The 20,368-nt window shown below is 39.5% G+C and overlaps 1 protein-coding gene across 5 annotated transcripts in view; it reads right to left on the reverse strand.

Moving 5' to 3' along the window:
* The window catches only part of tmem45a (transmembrane protein 45a), a 99,637-nt gene extending 81,537 nt beyond the window's left edge, over positions 1 to 18,100 (reverse strand). For 2 of the 5 annotated variants that reach the window (XM_087992614.1, XM_087992616.1), the window contains exon 1: positions 17,915 to 18,100. The gene's annotated coding sequence lies outside the window, so the exon portion shown is untranslated. Of the gene's footprint in view, positions 1 to 5,941; positions 6,006 to 17,504; positions 17,858 to 17,914 lie in introns of those variants that run through there. The other 3 variants (XM_087992615.1, XM_043701156.2, XM_043701157.2) reach the window with 3 other exon arrangements.
* Between the last annotated feature and the right edge of the window lie 2,268 nt (positions 18,101 to 20,368).

Below are 20,368 nucleotides of genomic sequence, written 5' to 3' on the forward strand. Positions count from 1 at the left end.
CCATCCTCTCTTTATAGGGAAAGAGGAGCCTGATGTCTGCCACTACCCTGTGCTGTTATCATTACTCTCCATCACAAACAGCCATCCAGCTAACTTAGCTAACCAACCCTAAATAAATGCTTTGCATCAGTCTTCATAGTGGAAGACATAAATATTCAAGGGTCAAAATAAGAAGAGTAAATAAATGTGATACCTATCACTTGAGAAAAGTGCAAGGGATACTAATGAGGCTAAAGACCAATAGGTCTTCTAGACCTGATGGGATGTATTCTAAGATATTAAAGGAAGTAGATACAGAGATCGTAGATGCACCAGAGGTAATCTTCCAAGAATCTTTAATTCTGGAAAAGTACCAGCAGAATAGAAAACTGCCAATATAACACCTTTATTTGAAAAGCGAAGCTAAAGGCCAGTTGGATTAACATCTATTATTGGGAAAATGACAGCGTCTATAAGCGTATGATGACAGAACATGTAGAAATACATAATACGATCAAACAGAGTCGGCAAGGCTTCATAAATGGGAAATCATTGCTGACAAATTTGTTGGCATAATTCGAGGTGGTAACAAGTAGGATAAAGGGAAAGCAATGGGTGTAAGAAATCTACATTTTCAGAAGATGTTTGTGAAAGATAAGAGCAATGTTGTTGGAGGTAGTATATTAGCATGGATGGAGGAGTGACTAACTAATAGAAGACAGAAAGTCAGGATAAATAGGGCATTTTTAGGATGGCAACCTGTATCTTGTGAAATGTCAGAAAGGTCTGCGCTGGGGCCACAATTATTTACAATACATATCAGTGGCTTTTATAAGAAAAGTGATTGTGCTATAATCAAGTATGCAGATGACACAAAATAGTTGGAAAGCCAAGTGGTGACCATGACACATAGAATCTGCAAAAGGATACAGACAAGTTAAGTAACTGGGCGAAAACTTGGAAGATGGAATAAAATGTGATGAGATGTGAAGCTGTGCACTTAGGCAGGAAGAACAGAGATGGGGAATATCATTTCAATGGGAACAGATTGAAGAATGCTACAGGGATTTGGCAGTCCTCATCCATGATTCACAAAAAAATTAACATCCAAGTTCAACAGTAATAGAGAAGTTGAATTGAATGTCGGTCTTTATTTCAAAGGAAATGGTGTATAAAATTAGTGATGAAAATGTGTTGCTGGAAAAGCGCAGCAGGTCAGGCAGCATCCAAGAAACAGGAGAATCGACGTTTCGGGCATAAGCCCTTCAGCTCTGATCTCCAGCATCTGCAGCCCTCACTTTCTCCTATAAAATTAATGATGTTTGCTAAAACTGTAGAAGTCATGAGTCAGACCACAGCTGGACTACTGTGAACAAGTTTGGACCCCTTATCTAAGGAAAGATATTTTCTTATAGGCCAACCAGAGAAGTTTCAGGAGGATGACACCATGTATGGAGGACTGTCTTATGTGTAGGTTGGGCCTGTTCTCATTGGAATTTAGAAGAATGAGAAACACACAAGGCTCTTAGGGAACTTGATCAGGTAGATGTCGAAAGGGTTCTTCTCCTTCTGGGAGTGTTCAGGACCAGAGGACATAATTTCAGAATAAGGGGTTGTACATTTAAGACAGTGAGTAGGAGTAGGAAAGATTTGTTCCCTCAGAGGATACTGAATCTGTGGAATTCTTCACAACAGAGGGCAGTCAAGGCTGGGTTATTATGTATATTCAAGGCTGAGTTAGGCCTTTTTTTTTGAATAAATAAGAGAATCCAGGGTTATTAGAATATGACATAAAGTGGAGTTGAGGTTTAACCATGATTTCATTGAATGGTGGAGCAGACTAATTGGACTGACTGGCCTACATCTGCTCCTTCATTTTATACTGCTATGGTCTTAGTGTTGTGCGGAATCTCGCAAAAATGCCTAATTTGCATAAAGTGAAGAATAAGGACAAAACAAGAGAAATAGCACATTTACCTCTCAATAGCTGGGCAAGTGCAATTAGTGCACAAATGATTAAATCATCTCCCAGAAGACTGGGCTATATATTTAAAATCACTGATCTGGGGGATATACAAAACACTTTCTGCACCGTTTACGTGCTATCTTTTCTCAAGGCAATTCCATGAAGATGATGTTTTTTCACATATATGGTTATCAAAGCAAGAACAAACACAGCTAGAGTTCTAGTCAGGCTACCTACTTAAGTCTCAACTCAATCATTCTCATTCACAGACTCTTTAGAAACAAGAACTCAGTACAAGAGAACTCTTGCACACCACTGGAGAGAGCATTAATAAATACCTTGTTAGGAAAATGCATCTTCAATTGAATTGTCATGTAAAGAGAGGAGAGGAGGCCACCTGAGGCAGGGATAAACACCCCATAGCATCCCTCACATCAAACGTTTCCACAGGCAACATCGGAAAAGGGTACTTTGAAATGTATGAAATTAAGAGATTTAAAATGTATGAAATCCTGTCACCATTTATTATTTGTGGTTGGAAAATTCACCCTTGCAGCAGAGCTTTAAATTAATGGGATTGTAGGGAGACAGTAAATATAGGCTTACAACGCAAAAAGATATGGCAGCGTCAGAGGGCAGCTATTTAGATAATGATACCCCGAGGGGAACAGGAGGCAAAACAGTTTAGAGCAAATAGCATCAACGCAGGAAAACTGTAAAAAGTTGAAATTAATGGCTCTTTCTTTGTAGATTCATAGGATTCCAAACAAAATAACTGAGTTAACAACGCTGACGGTATAATGTTATAGGTAAAAATAATGACAAACAATGTTATAGGTAACAACCTGCCTATCTCCTTTTCCACCTATCCACTCCACCCTCCTCCCTGACTATCACCTTCATCCCCTCCCCCCACTCACCTATTGTACTCCATGCTACTTTCTCCCCACCCCCACCCTCCTCTAGCTTATCTCTCCACGCTTCAGGCTCTCTGCCTTTATTCCTGATGAAGGGCTTTTGCCCGAAACGTCGGTTTTGCTGCTCCTCGGATGCTGCCTGAACTGCTGTGCTCTTCCAGCACCACTAATCCAAAAACAAGGTATGATATTATAGCCAATATGAAGACATAGTTTCAAGGTGGTCAAAGCTGCCGACTAAATATTTAGAGGTATGTGACCTTTCAAAAGGAAACCATGATGAGGTAGCATTATTGGTACAGGAAGAAATAAATACAATAGCAAGAAATGATCTTGGATCAAAAACTGTAGAACTCACATGGATGGAGCGAAGAAATAAAAATGGGAAGAAGACACTTGGTACGAGTAGTCTACAGGCCCCTTTAACATTAGCTATGTGGTGAGACGAGAATAAATCAGGGAATAATGAAGGTGTGTAACAAAGACACAACATTAAGCGTGGGTGATTTTAATCTCATCCAGATTGGAATATTCAGATTGGCAGATAAAGTGACGAGGAGAGTTCATGGAGTGCATTTAGAAAATTTTCTGAGAACCCAACATGTTGTGGATTCAACCAGACTATCAAACTATTTTGGATCTGGTGACATATAATGAGACATGTTCAATAAATGATGTCAAAGTAAAAGTTTCACTCAGAAACAGTGATTATGGTCAAATTTAGCATTCAGTTTGAAAGGGAGGAACTTGGTCAGAAACAACTATGCTAAGCGTATATAAGGGCAATTACAAAGGAATGAGGGCAGAACTAGATAGTATGGAATAGGAAAGGAGATTAGCAACAAAGACAATTGAGGAACAATAGAATACATTGAAGAAAATAGTTCATGGCTCACAGCAAAGATATATCCCAGTGAGGAAGAAGGATGGCATGAGGAGGACAAATAAACCATGGTTAACCAGAGAAGCTAAGGATAGCAACAAATTGAATGCAAAAACATACAATTTAGAAAAAATTAGAGGAAAGTCAGAGGATTGGGCAAGTTTTAAAAACCAACAAAAGATAATCAAAAAAAAACAAGGCAAATAATAAATTTTGAGGGTAAACTTCCAAGTAATATTAAGATAGATATTAAAAGCTTCTTTTTATATATAAAAGAAAGCTAGAATCCAGTGTAAATACAAGTCCCTTAGGGAATAAGGCTAGAAAAACAGTAATAATAATAAACAGAAAATAGTACAGAAATTTGATAAACACTTAGTATCAGTCTTCACTGTAAAAAATATGAACAGCATTCCAAAATTACTAAATTATCAAGGAGCATTAGGAGGACTCTAAATAAATATAATTATCACTAGAGAAAAATGCTCAAGAAACTAAAAGGGCTAAAGACTGAGATATCCTCAGGTTCTGGGGATGCATCCTAGGATATTAAAGAAAATAGGTACAGCGGTAATGGATGCACTGGAAGTAGTCTTCCAAGAATTCTAAGATTTTGGAAAAAGGTCCCAGCGGAAAAAAACTGCCAATGTAACACCTTTATTTTAAAAGTGAAGCTGACAGAAACAGATAACTACAGGCCAATTAGCTTAACATCTTTTATTGGGAAAATGTTAGAGTATGTTATAAAACATGAGAACATTTAGAAATACATAATCTGATCAAAAAGGGTCAGCTTGGCGTCATGAAGGGAAAATCATTCCTGATTAATTTACAAGATTACTTGAGGAGGTAATCGGCAGGATAAAGGGGAAGCAGTGGATGTAATATATTTGAATTTTCCGAAAGTGTTTGGTGAAATACCACACGTTAAGCTACTTAATAAGATAAGAGCCCATAGTTAGAGGCAGTATATTAGCATAGATAGAGGATTAGATAACTAGTAATCCAGATGAGATTATAATCAACCATGATCAATGCTGTACCTTTCTTATATGTCATCATTATCTCCTGATTTATTCTCTGTCTCACTAAAAATCTACTGTTAAGGGCTTACCAGTCTGCTTCCTCGTTTTATTTCTTTCCTCCACCCATATGAATTCTGCATAGTCATAGAGTCATACAACATGGAGCCAAACCCTTCGGTCCAACTCATCCATGCCAACCAGAAACCCCAAATTAATCTATTCCCATTTACCTGCATTTGGTCCATATTCCTTGAAACCCTTCATATTCATATACTCATCTGAATGCCTTTTAAATATAGTAATTGTACCAGCCTCCACCACTTCCTCTAACATCTTTGGAGAAGTAGGGCATTTTTAGGATGGCAACCTATAACTCATGGAAAGCTAAAGGGATCTGTGGTGGAACCACAACTAGTTAAAGTGTACATTATTGGCGTGTGTGAATAAAATGAATATAATTTGAGTTGCCGGTGTTGAACTGGGGTATACAAAGTTAAAAATTACACAACACCAGGTTATAGTCCAACAACCACCTGATGAAGAAGCAGCGCTCCGAAAGCTAGTGCTTCCAATTAAACCTGTTGGGACTATAACCTGGTGTTGTGTGATTTAAAAATGAATATAATGTAGCCAAGTTTGTAGATGACATAAAAATAGATGGAAACCCAAGTGGTGAGGTTGAGTCTGAAGAGGGAGACAAAAAGGTTAAGCAAGTAGGCAAAAACTTGGCAGATGAAATATAATGGGGAAAAATGTGATAAAATCCAGCCATAAAAATGTCTCCAGCAGTTGCTCCAAATAGAATGTAAAATTTTCTACAATCCTAAGGAAAGACGTAGGAGTGATATATTATATATCATGCACAGCTACATATATACATACATATGTCCAAGAGATAAAGTGAGAACTGCAGATGCCCAAGCTGGGTCAGTATGTTACCTGCAACAGATATTGCAATGGTGGGTGTTCCCACAATATTTGTTACTGTTGTCCTTCCAGTATATGGAGACAATTCAATGGTGTTGAAGTATGTATGCAAGTTTTGAAAATTGATATTATTAATATTGCAGCTACTTGGCAACAGGGGAATGCAAAATCCAGTCTTGTGTTAACATTTCACATGACTAAAACTAATAAGCCAACAGAGAGGCAAACTGATCGAGCATACGACCTTGTCCTGGATCATGTGAAACTTCTTCCATCCAGGTAAATGGTGATCATTCAGCACATTTCTGATTGTAGCACTGTAGATAATTGAAGTTGTTTGGGAAGTCAGAAAGTGAGCTGACGTTTATAACCTTTGCTATTTGTCGTGTTGGTCATGTGGCTTCTCAAGTTAAACGGCTGGTCAAAGGTACTAAGGGTGTTGCAAATGGTAGACTTATTGACGGTCATGTTTTTCAAGGTCAGGGTGAGGAATGTGAGATTTCTTTTGCTCAACTGTTAATATCTGACACCCTATACAACATGATTGTCACCTTTTAATTATTTGCCTGAGTCTAAATGTCATGCTGTGTGTGGTATAGCATATTTTACAGTACAATCAGAAGAACTGTGACTGAGGCTAAGCACTATCAGAAGATAGCTACACTTCTGGTTTTGTGGCATACGGACTGCCATTAATGCACTACTACTGGTGTCACTGGATTGAGATCTGTGCCAAGTGTCAAAAGGTCATTACAATCATCATGAAAATGGATTGTCACGCATGTATTCTAATTGAGATCAACTATTATATGTACCTCAACTGGGTCATTATACTGCTTGTGAGGTGGCATGACTGCATTATAGAAAACATATGCTTTGTCAACAAAACATGCTTGGTTCCAGCAAAAAAAAAGGCTATTTCTGTGTACCTTGAAACTTTTCCTGTTATTGTTCCTGAATTCATTAAAAAAAATTCAATGTCAGGAAAGGTGTTGCCTTTAAATAGCTCCATCACACTCTCATAAACATTCCAATTATTAATTTGCAAAGTTCGGTGGGAAAAAATATGGTTTTCAGGAGATGCAGAAGTCTCAGTAACAGCAGTGATTTAATCACTGGTTAATCCTCTTTACTGGAACTGTGAAGGAATAGTACTGAGTCAGGATATCAGATCTTATCTTCAAATTCTAATGTGTACAATCATTTGCCAGGTTTCAGTAAAAGTAATTCATACATTTACAAAGATGTTTATTGACAGTAATGTGATTTGGGACATCCTGAAAATGTGAAAGGAACTATAGAAATTCCTTTCTTATTTATTTTGAAATTATTTGCTTTTAGTTACACCTAGAAGTCATTTCAAGATTATTTTCCATTATTGGTAATACTGGCAGATTTCCATTCACCTATTTAAGTGTTAATTACGCCAAATTGAAGAGATGACATCCCAAACAATGCAGATGTTTCTCAGTACAGTAAAATGCTGAAACTCTGATTTTGCTGTTCATATACGACCTTGTAACAGGATATGTTTGATGCATACATGGATTTGTAATGGCACCGCTAAGGCAGGAGAATCAGATTATAGATACCTTTAACCAAACTGTTCAAAGATGTTATGATATGCCCTCCTGGTTCCCAGGTAGGGACACTACCAATGTGCTGCAAGAGCATTTGCAATCAGTTTACACATTGATTTCAAACAACAGCAGAGTTACTATATTCAATGCACAGTTATTCAGATCTCAATTAAAACTTAATATTACCTGTACCACTCAAAGTCAACAAGTCTAATTGTTTTCACTTCCTTTATTTTAGACTATGTTCACCTCTAATCTATAGAATTTTAAAATCCAAGTTTTGCACTAATTACTATTCAAGATTGATCCTGAACTTAGATTACTCAATTCAATGAAAAAGACATCTGATTTGTGTAGTTTTTCACACTAGCCAGTGAAAAAAGCAATTTTACTCACCTGAAAACACTATATTGACATGTTTATCCCATACAGTTAACTCACAGGACACTGAGGTGAAACATGACTTTAGTCATGTAATCAATGGACTTGGCACTGATGTTTTGTTTTGGTGATAAAGTTTGCAGGGAGTTTTTTGGTATCTTGTTCAAATTTGCTTATATTAATACCAACAACAGCACTTGTGTGACTTCATTAAACATCAGTTAGTTATCGCACCTTTGACTCTAACAACAATGGTTATACTTCAAACAATAATTCACTCAATTTGATTGTAGGACAGGGCTGCAGCTTCTGATTTTTTTGTATGATGGCACTTATTTCTGGATACTTAAGTTTAAAAGTTGGATGGGAGCAGGGTAAAAAGATGATGCTTTTCCCAATCAAATAGCCTGTGTAAGATTTTAGATTGGCTCAATTACAGCATTCTCAACTCTTCAATGAGAAAGTTGTGAATTGTACACCAATTCCGGGATTTCAGCAGTTAAACCAATCCGGCATTTCAGTGTGCTACTGAGAGACAACTGCATTGCTTAGGATACCGTCTTTTCAATGTGGCATAACTATTCAGGTGAACATTTAAAAAACTACAGGCTATTCAAAGAAGAGCATTACAGTCCTTATAACTTTCTGATCAACATTTGTAAATCAAACAATATCACCAACACAAATTACTATCGGTTGTGGTGCATACTTTGACACAGAATATAAGTTGTCCCATTTTTTATGCCAAAAATCATCTCCAGGCTTAAGTTTAGCATATAAGTTGCCACATGCACACACAAACACTTTTACACTAACTCACATATTTACAGTAGGAGTCAGCCTCAAATTTTTACATATGAAATATATGTTTGGTTCATCTTATAAGTAGGCATGTGGTATGAAGTAGACAATATGGACCATGCTACTGATAAAATACAGAGGAGAATAAGATATGTAGTGGCCAAATAACAGAAATGAATTGTCTGATGAGAAGAATGATGCACTGGTTCAAACTGAAAGTTCCAGAACTTTGTTCACTGGCCAAACAATTGTGCTACAGTAAAAGAATTTAGTGTTAATGAAAATCTGATGAGACAATGGAGGAAGAAGGAATTTAGTGAAAGTGAAAATCTGATGTGCGAATGTAAGTAGAAGTAATTGGCTCTAAAGAAGATTACCAAGACCAAATATACCATAAAAACAAGGGTCAGCCCTGGCCTGACCTTGAGAAGCTCATAATAGAACGGGTCCTTGACAATCACCAGAATGGTCAAATTGTGACCAGATATGCAATGCATACATCCACATCTAAATGCATGAAAGCAAATAGAGTCCAGCAAAGATTGAGCAGTCACTTTATGGAACAAGAGGTCTACTGTTATAGCAAAAGACTAAGATCACTCAAAGACTACCAAAAGATCTCACTGCCAAATGTAATAGTTTCCAACAACCCATCATCAGAGAGTGCCAAAAAACATGATAACACTGGATCAGAAAGTGAAATTTAACAGGTAATTAAAATATTAACATTATATCACATTAAGGTGATAAATGAAAATTCAAATTTCAATAAAGCCAGCAACTGTACTACTCTTGGGAGTTGAAAAGTTTGCATAGATTGGAAACCAGAGGGCAAGAGGAAACAGGATTCAAGGTAGCACTAGCCTGCATGGCTGTCTGAATGAAATTAAAGTCTATGATAATCTTCAAACATGCAATCTTGATGAACATCAAAATTCCCTGAAGACATTCATTGTAATGGTTGGAAGTATAAGGGCGAAGTTATGGATCAGTAACATTTGGAATAGATGTTCTGGTGACGTACTAAAAGAACACAGCTTATTCATGTGGAACATACAGTTTTGACCTCAGTAATTTTAATCAAGCTGTTCAGACATACCTCTGGGGCAGGTCAGACTTGAATCTGGACTTCTTGACCAGTGATAGGAAAACGAGCAGTGTGTCACAGGATCTCATGTTCAGATCTCATATAACCAAATGATAAGAGGCACCAGTGAGAAAGAACACCCTAAATTGGAGCAATATTTGGGGGTCTAATATCAATTGGATATGTGCACCCACAAGCCTATCTAGGATTTCATTCAAGCTAAATGGAATAGGTAGATGGTTGAGTGAGAAAATTTCTGTTTCTCTCTCCACAGATGCTACAAGATATGCTGAGTTTGCCCAGCACTTTTTCATTTGATTTCAAAAGGGCAACAGTTGGGGATCCACTGCAATCCATTCTGAACGCACTAAGTTAAAGAGTACAAACAACATTAGTCTGGGTTCTTGCATCTGACTGAGAAGCAGTGGCAACTATTGGAAACTGCACGATTGTTGGGTAAGCATAGGATCAAGATTGATTTTCATCCAAGTTCCTTATTGGCAAAGTGCCTAATGATACACATTGTCAAACTTCACACATGAACTGTTTAGGCAAACTACAGAAGGCTTGTACCTGTAGAACCATATACCAGTGAAAACAACAGCTTCAGAAGATAAATGGGGTGAAGAAAATTTGGTGGGAATTGTTTTTAAAAAGAAATTAACTATCTTTTTATGTAATACTGTGATACTGACAGATTAAAAACAATTTAAAGACATCTGTTACCTGTTTAACAGTGATTAAATAACAAATAAACACCATTACAGACTCAATTCATAAAATCCGTGTTCTCATAAAAGCCACACTTGATAATTAGAAAATCAGCTCTCAAGAGACTTAGCCCCTCCCATATGCCCAGCTGGCAATACAGATTTGGAAATTTTATACTCACATGGGATAGCCACAAATATCTTAAGATAATAAGAAATATTTAGTTATTTGATCAAGCCTGGGACTTTCAGATTCTATAGGAATGTAAAAGCAAGAATAGGCTATTTGACCCTCTGAGCTTGCTCTGCCATGATATCAGATTCTTGATGAGTAAGGGAGCTAAAGGGGGTAGGCAGGAATATAAGAGCTGAAAATGTGTTGCTGGAAAAGCGCAGCAGGTCAGGCAGCATCCAAGGAACAGGAGAATCGACGTTTCGGGCATAACTTCAGGCTTATGCCCGAAACGTCGATTCTCCTGTTCCTTGGATGCTGCCTGACCTGCTGCGCTTTTCCAGCAACACATTTTCAGCTCTGATACTCCAGCATCTGCAGTCCTCACTTTCTCCTAGGCAGGAATATAACCAAATCATCTATGATCTTCGTGAATAGTACAGCAAGCTGCGGGGATTCAGTAGTCTACATCTGCTCCTAATTCGTTTGTTAGTATTTTCACCATTTGATAAAACCATGTCTGATCTGATAGTAAAAGTATCTCTTCTAATGAGCTTCACCCCTCTCTAAAAAGGAGATCTGCTTTTCTTATGTTGTGACCATTATTTCTCATCTGTCCACAAGAGGAAACATCCTCCCAACATTCAATTTATCACGTCCCCACAGAATCTTGCATGTCTTCATAAGATCACCTTTCATTCATTTAACGTCCAAGGGTTTAGGAGGTCCACTTCTCTTCACAAGATAAGCCTGTCATCTCAGGAGTGAGTCCAGCGAACCTTCTCTCAAATTTTTTGCTAAGGCAATTAAATACTTTTCAAAATGAGGATACTAAACTGTTCATGGTATTCTAGATGTGGTTTCAGCAAGACCCTATTTATATATAGTACAACATTGTTACTTCCATTGTGATATTAAAAGATTGGATTGGACTATGTCCCTGGACAATGGTGTGGTGTTGGGGGCAGGGTGGGGGATAGTGGTGTTGAGCTGCACTGTCTGAACTTTCTGGAAGTGGGTGGGGATGACATTCAGAGCTGAAAATGTGTTGCTGGAAAAGCGCAGCAGGTCAGGCAGCATCCAAGGAGCAGGAGAACTGACGTTTCGGGCATGAGCCCTTTTTCAGGAGCCCTTCCTGCTCCTTGGATGCTGCCTGACCTGCTGCGATTTTCCAGCAACACATTTTCAGTTCTGATCTCCAGCATCTGCAATCCTCACTTTCTCCTCGGGGATGACATTCATGCAGGAATGCAGATGACTCCCACTTCATTTGGATGGTCATTTGCTGCTGATCTCCTGCTATTGTCAAGTTGGGCTCTCGTTCAGTCCCTTCCAATCGGAGATGCTTTCATGGCCATGCCTGAGGCTGGGATGTGTCACATCTACATTGTCTTGGAGAGTCACTGAGACAGGGGGTCGTTTGCATGGCAATTCCCCGGGATTGGGGCATTTGCATTTGAATTGTCTCTGAGGATGACCTCATCCTACGATTATTCATGGGGTAACATGTGATTATGGGGGTGGAGTGGCCAAAGTATCTGTGAGCAATGCCAACTGACCTGTATAAAGAGGATGCATTTTCTTTGTTTGGGACGTCTTTAACTGACTTTGCACGCCTGCAAAGAGAGTCAAAGGGGTCACCAAGATGGTACAAGCTTTAATAAACTTTAACTGTTTGCAGAAGTTGGTGTGCGGGAATTGCATCGCATGTGTGAAACCTCAGGAAAAGAACTGAACACCATTTTCCAATCCTCTTCTCAGAAATGTTAACATACTATTGGTTTTCCTTATCACTTAGCATCATAGTGTTGTACAGCACAGAAACAGACTGTTCGGTCCAACTCTCTGTGATGACCAGATAAGTTCATCTAGTCCCATTTGCCAGCACTTGGCCCACATCCATCTAAACCCTTCCTGTTCATGTACCCATCCAGATGCCTTTTAAATGTTGTAACTGTACTAGCCTCCACCACTTCCTCTGGCAGCTCATTCCATACATGTATCACCCTCTGAGTGAAAACGTTGCCCCTTAGGTGCCTTTTATATCTTTTCACTCTCATCTTAAACCTATGTCCTCTAGCTTTGGACTCCCCCACACAGAGAAAATACTTTGTCTATTTACCCTATCCATGATTTTCTAAACATCTATAAGGTCACCCATCAGCCTCAGAATGGTACTCAAAGAGTTATTATTTTACTTGTGAACCTTGACAATGTGTATTCAATTGCAGGCACTTCGTTGTTTGAGGTTGCTCATGTCCTCACTCATTGTCCATACATATCCAACAGGATCAGGAATCATAGCAGATTTTCTGCTCTTTAATGAAGGTCTACTCACATCAATTATAACACTCATGTCAGTATCACAGAAGAGAACAGCTAACATACGACAGATCAATAGTAAAAACTGGAACCTTACCTTAACACATTTGTTTCAAATTGAATATTATTTGGAATTTATCCAAGATCAGAAAATTATTTCAGAAATGTTTTGCAGAGGATTAAGTTATAGTCATAGGATAGTAATAGCATGCAAGGAGGCCGTTCAGCCCATCAGTCCATAATTGCACTCAGCAAGAATAATTTAGCTATTCCCACTCCAATCCCACCTTCACTTTCCCTGGAGTCTTACAGAAGTTTTACCTTCATGTGCCATTCACTTTATTTTGAAAGCCATGTGGGAATCTGGTTCAACCACTTCCTTAGGCCATGCATTTCTAAATGTATTTTGTCTTTTTTAAAAGAAATCAGTTCACACAAATATTATTCTTATTATGAAATCTTTCTTGAAACTGACATATTTTATAAATGTCAGATTTCTTATTGAGAAGAGCTTAACTAAAATTTGCTTCTTTAGGTAGAACCCCTGTTCCACAGGGTTCGACACTGGGCCCACTTTTGTTTGTCATTTATATAAAAGATTTGGATGAGAATTTAGGAGGCATGGTTAGTAACTTTGCAGATGACCCCAAAATTAGTGGTATAGTGGACAATGAAAAAGGTTATGCAAGATTACAAAGAGATCTTGATCAATTGGGTCAATTGGCTGAGGAACATAGAACAGTACAGCACAGTATAGTCCCTTCGGCCCTCAACATTGTGCTGACCTTTTTTCCTACTCTAAGAGCTAACTAAGGGGACTTAATTGTACTATCTTCCACGTGCCTATCCAAGAGTCGCTTAAACATCCCGAATGTATCTGACTCTACTCACTGCTGGCAGTGCATTCCACGCACCCACCACTTTCTGTGCAAAGAACCTACCTCTAACACCTTGCCTAAACCTTCCTCCAATCACCTTAAAATTATTGTCCCCTCGTGACAGCCATTTCCACACTGGGAAAAAGTCTCTATCAACTCTATCTATGCCTCTCGCTATCTTGTACACCTTTATCAAGCCACCTCTCATTCTTCTTTGCTCCAATGAGAAAAGCCTCAACCTTTCTTCATAAGACATGTCCTCCAGTCCATGCAGCACTCTGGTAGATCTTCTCTGAACCATCTCTAAAGCTTCCACATCCTTCCTACAATGAGGCAATCAGAACTGAACACAATATTCCAAGTGAGGTCTAATTAAGGCTCTATAGAGCTGCAGCATAACCTAGCAGCTCTTAAACTCAATCCCCCTGCTAATGAAAGCCAATACACCATATGCCTTCTTAACAACTCTATCAACCTGGGTGGCAACTTTGAGGGATCTGTGGACATGGACTCCAAGATCTTTCTGTCCCTCCACACTGCCAAGAATCCTGCCTTTAATTCTTTATTCTGTATTCAAATTCAACTTTCAAAATGAATCACTTCACACTTTTCCAGGTTGAACTCCATTTGCCACTTATCAGCCCAGCTCTGCATCTGGTCAATGTCCCATTGCAACCTACAACGCCCTCCACACCATCCACAACTCCACCAACCTTCATGTCATCGACAAACTTACTAACCCACCCTTCCATTTCCTCATCCTAGTCACTTATAAAAATCACAAAGAGCAGAAGTCCCAGAACCAATTCCTGTAGAACACTGCTGGTCACCAAGCTCCAGGTTGAATACATTTCCTCTGCCACCACCCTCTGTTTTCTATGGGCCAGCCAATTCTACATCCAGGCAACCAGATTTCCCTGTATCCCATGCCTCCTTACTTTCTGAATCAGCCTACCATGGGGAACCTTATCAAACACCATGCTAAAATCCATGTATTCCTCATCCACTGCTCTACCTTCATCAATGTGTTTTATAATATTCTCAAAGAATTCAATAAGGTTTGTGAGGTATGATCTGCCCCTCACAAAGCCATGCTAACAATCTCTAATCAAGCTATGGTTTTTCAAGTAATCATAAGTCTTGTCTCTCAAAATCCTCTCCAATAATTTGCCCACCACAGACATAAAACTGACTGGTATGTAGTTTCCAGGATTATCCCTATTCCCTTTCTTGAATAAGGGAATAACATTTGCCAATCACCTGGCACTACTCCAGTGGGCAGTGAGGATGCAAAGACCATCACCAAGGGCACAACAATCTCTTCTTTCGCTTCCTGTATAAACCTTGAGTATATCCCATCTGGCCCAGTGGACTTATCTAGCCTTATGTTTTTGAGTGTTGGCAGATGGAGTCTAGTTTGGATAAATGCTAGGTTATTATATTTTGGTAACTCAAAAAAAGGACAAGACTTGTACAATTCATGGTAGGGCCCTTGGGTAGTGTTATAGAACAGAGAGACCTAGGGGTTCAAGTATATCATTCTTTGAAATTTGTGCCACCGCTAGACATGGTGCTTAAGAAGTTGTTTTGCACATTTGCCTTCATTGCTCAGACCTTTGAGTAAAGGAGTTGGAATGTCATGTTGAGGATGTACAGGATGTTGGTGAGGCCTCTTTTGGAGTGCTGTGACCAGTTCTGGTCATCCTGTTATAGGAAGGATATTATTAAGCTGGAGAGGGTTCAGAAAAGATTTAGCAGGATGTTGCTAGGAATGGGTGAGGGGCTTGAGATATAAAAATAGGTCGGAAAGGCTCTTTTCACTGGAGCGTAGGAGGTTGAGGTTTATAAAACAATGAGGGGCCTAGATAAGGTGAATGACAAGTTCTTTTCCTTAGGATGGGGGAGTTCAAAACTAGGGAGCATATTTTTGAAGTGAGAGGTGAAAGTTTTACAAAGGACATGAGCGGCAACTATTTTACATTGCCAGTGGTTCGTGTGTGGAATGAACTTGCCAGGTAAAGTGGTAGATGTAGATACAATTACAATGTGTAAAATATATTTGGTCAAGTTCATGACTTGGAAAGATTGTGAGTGCATTTATTAAATGCAATTCGTTTATAACGTGATTTGTGAACTGCCAACATTTTTTATATAAAGCGAACTCCTGCTTGCTGTTATGCGATTCTCATCCCGGCGCTAGGTGTAGCGTTGTGTGAAGAACTGGACTCTGCACGGCATCACATGATCAGTCGGCTTGTTCATTTTCTCGAGAAGAGCTTCGTGAAAGGTATTGTGAAATGTTTGTACTAGTGGACTTGGAAAAGCATCATGAAAATGTCTCTACAGCCTGAGGATGAGAAGCTGGGAGTAATCTGTTAATTTAACACTGGCCTAGATGGTAACCTTAGTCCAGGTTGGCATTGTTCCAGTAGAATGGCATCCTCTATTGGCCTGGGAGAAAAGGACATCCTGCCTCTGCATCCCCCCATTCCCATCAGCAGCAACTTCATGTCCCTGCCCAGAAAGAGAGGCACCAATTTTCCATGACTGACACATCCAGGACAATGTCAGGAACCATGCAGGGCAGCTCCGGACTGACATCTCTTGTCTGCATGCACAATATATTTTTAAAGATGGTGCTGCACCATGGACATTGGTCAATTCCGGGATATCTGGGAAGGGGTGAGTTGTTTTGGAAATGGTACATGGTATGATGGTCCTAGAATTTTTGGGAGGAGCACCAAAGGGTGAAACCCTCTGAAAAACGTGACAAAACTGACATTGAGCAAAAGAAATTAAGATTCAGCCCTTGATCTATCAAAGCAGGTTTCATTCTGGGATCTGACTTGTGCAGTGTTACCACTGGATGGGATCAGAAGACTGGCTAGAAGTGCAGATCTGAGTGGTGCTGGAAAAGCACAGCAGGTCAGGCAGCATCCCAGGAACAGGAAAATCGACGTTGTGGGCAAAAGCTGTTCATCAGGAATGGCTAGGAGTGCAGCCAGCAATTATCGATATCAATCGAGAGTGATCAGCTGAAAATTCTGATGAATTGCATTATACAGTACCATACAACAGCTCAGTTACAACAGGTCAAAATTTACTTAGACCGTGTTATCATTTGTGTTAGGCTAACTAGTACTTTTGTTTCGATTTTTACTGGTACTTTTGATGGTTCATCCCAACGCCTGTTTTTCCCATAGGTCCCTTTATTTCTATTGCACGATTTTCTATAACAAAGCATCTCACGGGAACGCAATTTCAGTGTTATCGGAGAACTACCTGTAGTTTAGTTTGGAAACATGGTCAGCGTGGAGTGGTAGGACGGAAGGATCTGCTTCCATGCTGTATGACTCTATGACAATGACTCTAATTGCTGTCGTCATCAGAACTTGTCACTCATTGATTTGGATGTTGTTGAATGGAAATACTTGAGATTCACCAATCTTTCAGGCCCAATGCTACCAATGGATAAATTTGCGCGTTTTGGGGCTGGAAGACCAATAATTGCCATCCGTCCAACTCTTCTTAAGTATCTCTTATGTCGAGTACTGTACACTGTAGGACTGAACAGCAGGCGAGGCGGGGAAATGACAATGTTTACGGTCACACGCATTCTTACCGAATTGATGGTTGAGTATAAAGGCCGAATGAAAGATATAAACGCAAACCAAATGAAAAGAAAACGATGTCACATGCCATTTTCAAATATGTAACTGAAAAGTGTCCTTTTCAATTCTCCGGTGTAAATCTGGTCAAATATACTGTGATTGCAAACCTTCTGAAACAAGATTAAAGTCGTCGGAAGTACTGCATTCGTGCTATTTAGGTAAACATACTCCTGGCTCGACTTATTGCAAATAAAAGGTTACCGACCTGAAACGTTAAATCTGTCGCGCTCTCTCTCTCTCTCTCCCTCTTCACAGATCCGGCCAGACCTGCCGAGTTATTTGCTGTTTTTATTATGGCTGGACTGCTCTGGTCCAGCTACAGTGCTGCAACCCCGACTACTAACCGTTTCCATATGTCGAGAGAGGTGCCCCGATGTATTTTTCGACAGGAAAACACTGCAGATGAATAACTATTTAGTTACAAATCTGCACCCAGTATTTAACCTGAGTCACTGATGCTTCATGTTCAGACAATGAGTCAAATAAGAGTGTCGTTTCAGGGTAATTAAAACCCACTTATTGTCGCTAAGCACCCGAAAAAACAATGAGTAGAGATACAATATAACAAACGGTTGGATTGAGAGTTTTGATCATTTTAAATGTTGGTTAACTTGCCCCAAAGAAAGTGCTTCAAAGATGCTCCTTGCAGTCTCCCCTCAACATAATCTTGCAAAGTGAAGAGATCGCTTCTGCACGAGTTCTAAATGGTGTAATTTTCATCACCTCTTTTTCTTTTGCTTGTTTGTTTTGAAGTCGCGAAGGTTTTAAAAAGTCGTCTGTACCCGACTAAACTCCAGCCCAGCGTCGGCAAGTAGCAGCAGCGGCGGCTCCGACCGGGGAGCCGCCCACCGTGGGCGTCTATTGGTCACTGCTCAGCCCGCCCGTTCCAACAGCGGTGTCCGATTAGTCAGCTGAGCCGTCAATCATCTTTACATTTACTGGTGTTTGCGCCGCCTGCCACTTTAAGGGTGGAACTGCGCCCATGGGAAAGTCCGGAGGGTCGATGTGGCACCGTAAAACTTGGTCAGAACTTCCTAACTGCTTCCTGGAGTTGCAGCGTGCACGTCTCACACAGCCAAAATGTTTATGGAAAGACACAGCAAAATTTCACATTTAATTTTCATTAATTAGTTTGATTAAATAGGAATCCTCACGTTTTGATTCTATAGTGAACCTTGAATGTCATGCATCTCTGTCACAAAAGCATCAAGCAACTTCTTTGTGTCTGGAAGAGTACACGACTGTAAATCTTCAGCGATTAAACATTCATTATTCCAACGTTACAGATATGAAATAACATATTTTCTTGTAGGAAATATGTGCTGATTTCATCAGTAAGATTATCAATCGTGCTCAAAAATCGTAATCACATTCCTGTTTGTTCACTCACAGTCTACTTTACGCTGATCAGTATTCCCGATCAGCAGCAGGGGCCACTGTGAACTCCCTCGACCTGTCTGGACGATCAAGTCAGCTGTTCTGGCGGCCGTTTGCTTTGAGTTGACTGATCGGTCATTCCATTGTTGCATTCAACTTTAATGACGACCATGGTTCTCTTCAGCTTAACAACGTTGAACCGGTATGCCATCTGTATGGCATTATGTTATGTCAAATATTATTGACTTTGCTATATCTTATGATCCACCAACCCCATTGCTGACAAGTGCACACTGTTATCTTCTGTAAGAGGGTCACTTCCAGAAATATGATGTGGCATTAAAAGTCATTAAAAATTTATATCATCTTCAAGATAGACAGCTAACAGCAGAGGTGATCATGTCATTAACATGATAGAACTGAGTTCCAATTTCTTTAACAGGCTAGCAGTAAAGCTTAGAAAATAATTTTACAGTTATAAGAAAATTACTAATTTCATACTTATGTGCCCGGCCAAAATATTAATTGTTTTAGTGTAGTGTGAGTTTGCTAAAGAGCGTGGCTGAGTTTATTGGCGATCACCTAATAGTGTAATCTAAGCATCTTCACCCAGCAGTGCCAAGAGGCTAATCAATTTCAGCCTCCTCCTGTGGTCCCCAATATCAGAGATACTGTGGTCATCCAATTTGATTCCCTCCATAAAGAATATGGACCCTTACAACATTCTGGCAAGAGTACAGAATATTTGTGCTCCAGAACTAGCTGCATCTCTTGCCGTGTTGTTTTAGTACAGTTATAACCTTGGCATCGACCCAGCAAAAACAAGGACAAATCCAGTCCTACCAATAACCACCCCATCAGCCTACTCTCGATCTTCAATAGAATATAAAATAGCACTACAATAAAAGTAGTGCTATTGAGCGCAGTTACTCAGCATTAACATGCTCACTAAAACTCTATTTGGATTCTGCCAGGCTACTCGTCTCCTAATTTCATTACAGCCTTGCTCCAAACATGGACAAAAGAATCAAACTGCAAATGTGAAGTGGGAGTGACTGCCCTTGACATGAAGGAAGCGTTTCACCAAGTGTGCTATTGAGGAACCTTAGCAAAACTGAAGTCACTGGGAATCAGGGGAAAAACTCTTTGCTGGTTGGAGTTATACCTGGCACAAAGGATGATGAGGGTGATATTTGTAGGAGTTATGATAATAATAAATATGGACAATCGTTAGTCAACTTCCATCATCTTATTTTTAATACCTGAAGTTTGCGTGGACTAATGTGATTTTTAAAGAGGGCAAATTTTGACCTGAGCACAGATTGTAGCAAGGTCAAGAAAATTTGGAATACACTAAACTGGCTGCACAACAATTACCATTTTACTAAAAGACAGTGAAATCAAACAGCTAAGTTAGTAACAAGGAAGTTGCATGTATTATTTAATTCACATCAGAGGTCAATCACCTCAGTCAAAGGTCCTCAGTACGGGAGTTTCTAAAAGTAGTGTTCTCTGTCCAAACATCTTCAGCTGTTTCATCAATTACATTCCCTCCATCCTAAGGTCAGAAATGGGGATGTTCACCCATGATTGCACAATGCTCAGAATTATTTGCAGTTCCTCATATGGTGAAGCAGAGTTTGCTCAAATGCAGCAAAACCGGAATAATATCCAGAATATCACTGAAGGGAG

The sequence above is a fragment of the Chiloscyllium plagiosum genome, unplaced genomic scaffold (genome assembly GCF_037043375.1).
Source record: "Chiloscyllium plagiosum isolate Xiang-an unplaced genomic scaffold, Cpla_swu_hap1 HiC_scaffold_12, whole genome shotgun sequence".
Taxonomy (NCBI): Eukaryota; Metazoa; Chordata; class Chondrichthyes; order Orectolobiformes; family Hemiscylliidae; genus Chiloscyllium; species Chiloscyllium plagiosum.